The sequence below is a fragment of the Globicephala melas genome, chromosome 21 (genome assembly GCF_963455315.2).
Source record: "Globicephala melas chromosome 21, mGloMel1.2, whole genome shotgun sequence".
In the NCBI taxonomy this organism is placed as follows: domain Eukaryota; kingdom Metazoa; phylum Chordata; class Mammalia; order Artiodactyla; family Delphinidae; genus Globicephala; species Globicephala melas.
Window position 1 is genome coordinate 17,723,507 of NC_083334.1, and position 6,000 is coordinate 17,729,506.

Consider the following 6,000-nt stretch of genomic DNA (forward strand, 5'->3'; position numbering starts at 1 on the left):
CACTTATAGATCAGCTGCTGGATGTGGGTCCCCGCAGGTAGTGGGGCTCTGCAGCTGAGCCAATTTCTGAAAGGGCTGACAACACGTAGGCAGCTGGGACTATAAATCCTTCCTTGCAGAGGCATGTAGATGATGAATCTCCACGTCCATCACAGTCTACCCGTTGCTCAAATCCACGTTTTCATGGAGATGGTATGACTGCTGTACCTCCTTGTCACGGACCTACTCTGATACCTGCTCTGCTGTGTGTGGGATCCTGGGCAGGTTGAACAAACCCTTGGGTAGTGATGCTGGCCGAGACTCTGTGTGCAGGAAAGGCAATCCATGCCAAAAAAGGTCTCTTCCTATCTGACTCAATCACAGGTCTTTTAAAGGTAGAAGGGACTCAGTGTAGACAAATTGCCATCAAATGGGCAGATTGTCTCCTGAAGGAATGGTGCCATGATACGGACTCAGCGTTGGTCTCTGTTGCTGGCAGGTTGGACATTTAGAGGCAGCAGTAGCTCGATTCATTATGGAAAGTGGGAGCCTATGCTGCTGGGTTGATGCCTAACCTCTATCTCTTTCACCAGCGCCACTTTTTAATATGTCCATTGTTCCACCGTTGGACCGGCCAGTGACAGCTTGCTGTCATCAGTTGGCTAAGTCATTCTACCGACTTGGTTGTTTAATGCCACTTCCATAGTGGGAACTCTTGGATTGATGTTAACTTTTCATACAAAGATTTTCACACTTTATATTCACTCCCATTTCTTTCTTTTTTTTCTTTTTTTACCATCTTTATTGGAGTATAATTGCTTTACAATGGTGTGTTAGTTTCTGCTTTATAACAAAGTGAATCAGCTATACATATACATATGTCCCCATCTCTCTTCCCTATTGCATCTCCCTCCCTCCCCCACTCCCATTTCCCATACACTATATTCCTTTCTGCCACACCTCTTTGTCCCTGATCTTCCCGTCTTTTTTCTTCTGTGACTTTGATCAGCTAGCCAGACTACCCATGAGCCCTTATATGTCCTAATCTCAGGCCACTTCTTTTATCACATGAAGCAGATGACCAGATGCACTGTCCCAGTCTGTGCCTGAATTAGGCTGTAGTGGCTTCCGTCCACACACTGAGCTGACCCATCTGTAAACCAAGCGTGGGCATTTTCATCCTCCATCAGCTAGTCCTCAGAGATCCCCCCTGTGGGCCATGGGATTATGCTGAGGAAGAGGTGCTGGTGCAACCATGGTGTATGACAGGAGTCTGGGCATTCTGAGTTGATGGGTCAGGGAAGATTTGGCTCATGAGTTCATATGGTGTCCCATAGTCTGACTTTCAGTTTGTACCATGCCAAGAGTTGCATTTCAAAAAACATATCTTCTCTCTTGCAAACGGTGTGCCCTTGCTCCAGTACCCCAGGGGGCAGTGTTATGATTTTCCCACTGGGACTTCCCCTAAATTGCACGTGGTGTTTTTCCCCACCACTGATACCTCTAATACAAGAGGGTCTGTTGGCTCAAGTGGCAGGGTACAGCGTGGACCTAACCATAGGCATTCCTGGTTATTTGCTCATTCTCTTTCTTGCTCAGGGGCATCTTTGATTTGCTTTTATTTTGACTCTTACTTTTTTAACAGTATTTCGAAGAGCTATGAACAAGGATCAGAATGAAATGCCTTCATAGTGCAGCATCTCTATCTGAGCCATCAGCGAGGACACCTGAAATGGATTCTAAACAAGGTTGTTTCTACTCTGTAGTTCCTGAGGATGCTCTCTGTTGCCCTCAGCAGATTAGAATGGTTATATCCATAATGGGCCTCCTGATGGGGTGTGTGTTAGTGTGTGTTTAAGAGGATTGGAGCAGAGATGGGGGATATAAAAGGCGAGAGTGGAGGGGTGGCAGGAAGTCCCCCAAATTAGCTGTTTGTTCAAGCTAAGGAGTGATGGTGTTACTCTTTTGTATTTTCACTTCTTAGAGACATTAGACTGAGTCCACAACTTCTGGTATATTAACCTCCTCGATACACATTAATAAATATAAAGTAAAACTATAGATGCCTTTCCTTGTAAGAAGAGGAAAATATGTACTATGTGTAGTATAGAGTACATTATGTTCTATTTATTTAATCTAAGAGAAAAAACATTAGAATTTTTAGAGCTTGAAGATATCTTAGCTTTCATCTAGTTCAACCTCCCCATGTTATAAATGAGGAAAATCTTTTATCTTATTGACTCTTTTCAATGAAGTCATGAAACATTTTGTTGTTCATAAGTTGGTAAGTGTATCCATACACTTCTATAAGTTTCTCTTGTGATTTTGGCCAGCAATGATGAAATCAGTATGTTTTGATCTTTGTGCAAGTTGTTCAGAAGGAACTTAAAAGAAGTATTTAGGAAAATCCAAGTGCTGAAACATTTAAGATATGTTTTATGGTCTCAGTTTTGTGTGATTGTCAGCCAGGAAGTTTTCTGATTAAGACAGCTTGCCAATTTCCTGCCAAATACATTATTTATTACACTAATGGGGATTTCCTATTTGAGATTTTAAAGACAAAATGTTACTGGTATTATTTCCCTTAAAATAATTGACATGGCTCAATTGATGCAGTCTAGTAAGTTAAAATCAAGAACAAGTCAGAGCTCAATAATAACATATAGGTATTTTACTAGTATATACTTATTGAAATAAACTAGATTTCATTGGATTAGAGATTTTTCATTCATTATTGATAGTGAACTTGAAGCCGGATGTTAATGAATTTGTATTTCCTTTTTTGATCTAATGCTTTGTAAGAATGAAATAACTTTTAGCAAGGACTAAATTCTGTTGGGTTAAAATGGCATTAGGATCCCATAGTTATGTGCACAAATTTTAGAATTTCATGTGTTTCTCCCAAAGCTATAAAGAAACTTCTGCCTACTTGCGTGTGTGTGTGTGCGCGTGTGTGTCCTTGTAGTAGTAGCTACAAAGGGAGATGGGTTCCAAGCATCTAAAGAATAAATATATGTAGGTAAATTAACAGACTAAAGTACATCTAATTTTAACCAGACAGCAAAAGCATGAAACAGATTTTGATAATGACATATTTTTAATTTGTTTGTAAAATTAAACTACATTTAAAAATTACAGATTGTAACAACCACTATAGAGGAAAAGAACAAGGTGCTCTAAGAAAGACCATGGGCATTTTCTTTAGCTGAGACCATCATAAAAAGCCTTTCTGCAGGACAAATAGTTAGGCAGACAGAGAGTCTGTGTGTGGGAGGAAGGATGTGTGTGGATAGCAATCCAGACCATCCATGAGAAAGGCCTTGTGGCTGCGAGTGTGAGATGCTCAAGAAAGAAGGCCAAGACGGTCAGAGTGCAGTGACGACAAGTTAGCGTGAGATGAGACTAAGAGGATGGCGTGACTGTGGGCCATGCTGACTTGTTTGAATCTTATTTTAGTGCAATAGTGTGGGGGGGAGTGTCATAAAAGGATTTTAAGTAGGAGAGTGACACCATTTCCTCTATATCTTTAAAAGACCCCATTGGTTGCAATACTGGTATTGCATTGGTTTTGGATTGGGGTAAGAGTGGAAGAAGATTGACATTTTTAGGAGACAATTGCATTAGTCCAGGTGAGAGTTGGAATAGCTTGGACTGGGGTATTGGCAGTGCAAATGGAGAGTAATGGATGGATTCGGGGTGTTTTGAGGGTAGTGGAATCACTGAGGCTCAGTAATATATTGAATATGGAGGTAAGAGAGAGATATGGCAAGATGTGCCCAGATTTGGGGCTTAAGCAAATGGGTGTGGGGAGGTGATAGTGTCATTTATTGAAATCACGTAAGTCTGGAGGATAACAATTTTGGGAGAAAATAAAAATCTCAAGTCTGGAATGTCAATTTTGTGATGCCATGGAGACGATCAATTGGCTGGGTCAAGTAAGCATTTAAATATGTAGGTCTCTAAGTGTAGGCTAGAGATTATGATTTGGGAGTTACTGGCATATAGATGGTAGGGAGAAAAAAAATAAAAGCTCTGAGTCACATTAAGTCGAGTGGAAGAGGAAGAGTTATCTAAAGAGAGGGAGGGAGATGCTAGGTAAGAAAATCAGTAAAGTTTTGTATCACATAGACCAAGAAAAAAGCATTTCTAGAAGGAGGAAACAACTGACTGTGTTATGTGTTACTGAGCAGTCAAATAAGACCAGAGCTAAAAAATATTGATTAAATTTGAGGGCATGCGAGTCCATGACCTTCAGGAGGTGACTTCAAGAACAAGAGGGACAGATATCAGACTGGAGTGGATTGAAGACTGAAAGATGAGGAAGTAGAGAAAAGATGTGACGACAACTGTGGTAGACACCATTGGTTGACTACCCACCAGCTATGTCCCCAGTGCTAATAGAATCCCAGTTGTTCCAGTGATATCTGAGTGGTCAAATCCCTTAAGAGTGTGAACTGATATTGTCCAAATTAATCATAGTGTCTCATTCACCTTGCCATGGGATTGCATATTCTATACATTCTGGCCAATATCTTCCTCCTAGTCTTTACTTAGGATAACACTAACATTGTAAATAAAATATTATCACAGGTAACAAAATAGCTTTGATTTGGGAGTATTTCAACACTCTAGTATTGATCATGAGCAATTATTCTATTTAACCTAAAAAAATTTACTGTCTAACATAACAGCAATATAATTATTACAATTTATTGCTAGCTTGCTATATGCCAGACATTGTTCAATGTGCTGTATGTATAATATTTCAGCTAAACCCCCAACAAACTTGTCAGGCATAATTGCTTTTATTTTTCAGACAAGTTAATCAAGACTCAGAAATGAAGTAAAATACCCAAGGTCACAATCAGGTGAGTGGGAGAAGCAATCAGTGACTTGCTCAACCCATCAGAATTGTTCATTCCCTACAGAATACAGTACATTTTCTCCTGCATCTATTAAAGGGGTGTTTTACCCTTGTGCTCGTCTACACTTGCCTGTTTTCTTCCTTGCTCACACCTGCCTTTTTGATTCCATTGGCTTTCAGCCAACTATTACACATGAAGATTAAACATGTTGATTTTACTAAGCTGACCCTACTGGAATGATAAGCTTTCTCTGAAGATACTGGAAAAAGAGGTTGGGTTATTTAAAGGCTGACCATAATGAAAAACATTAATTAAAGATTTTCTTACCATACAACTTTACCTTCAACCAAAGGAAAGGAATTCACTGTACATTTATAACATGGAATCAAAGAAATGTTATATGGAATTATAAAGCACTGACAGCCTGATTTTGGTAGAGTATTTAAATTTCCATTTTCAAAATATGCAAATACATAGTGTTTTTGAAGGTACAGAGCAGTTAATTAGGGCAAAGCATACTCTGCAAGGAGTCAGATAACACCACTTTTATTAAAGGCTCTAGTACTCTGTGACCTGAGCGGGGCTCCTAACTTTTATGAATCTGTTTCCTCATCAGTAAAATGGACATAAAGCTGCATTGTTTTCAACTGAAATTCAAATAAAAGGAAGTAAAACCAAGTTTTATGATCATGGTAAAGTATTCAATAAGTGATAATTTAACATCTATTGTGTTTGAGGTACTGTGGTCACCTATAGTTACTACGGGTGGTGGAACAAATGCTTAAATACATAACTATTACATAAAAAGATGGTAAAAGCTGTAATAAAAATGTGCAAAATCCTATAGCAGTACAGGAAGGTGGATGTGGTGAGAAGTAAGTTTGGCAGCATAAGTTGGGTAGAAAATATAAAGGGCATTAAGGATATACTAAAGAGTTTAGCTGTTACTCATAGCAGTGTGGTTATTGAAAGTTTCCACGTATAGTATAAGAATGATATGATTCTATGTGAATGTACTAAAGATGGTGGTTTTGGATAAATTGGAAGAAGAAATATAGGAGTTAGGGAGATTGGTTATCTTGCTACTTCCAAAATCCAGAAGAGACTTGATGAGCCTCAGGTAGGGCCATCAACACAGAGAGAAAGAGATGATGTT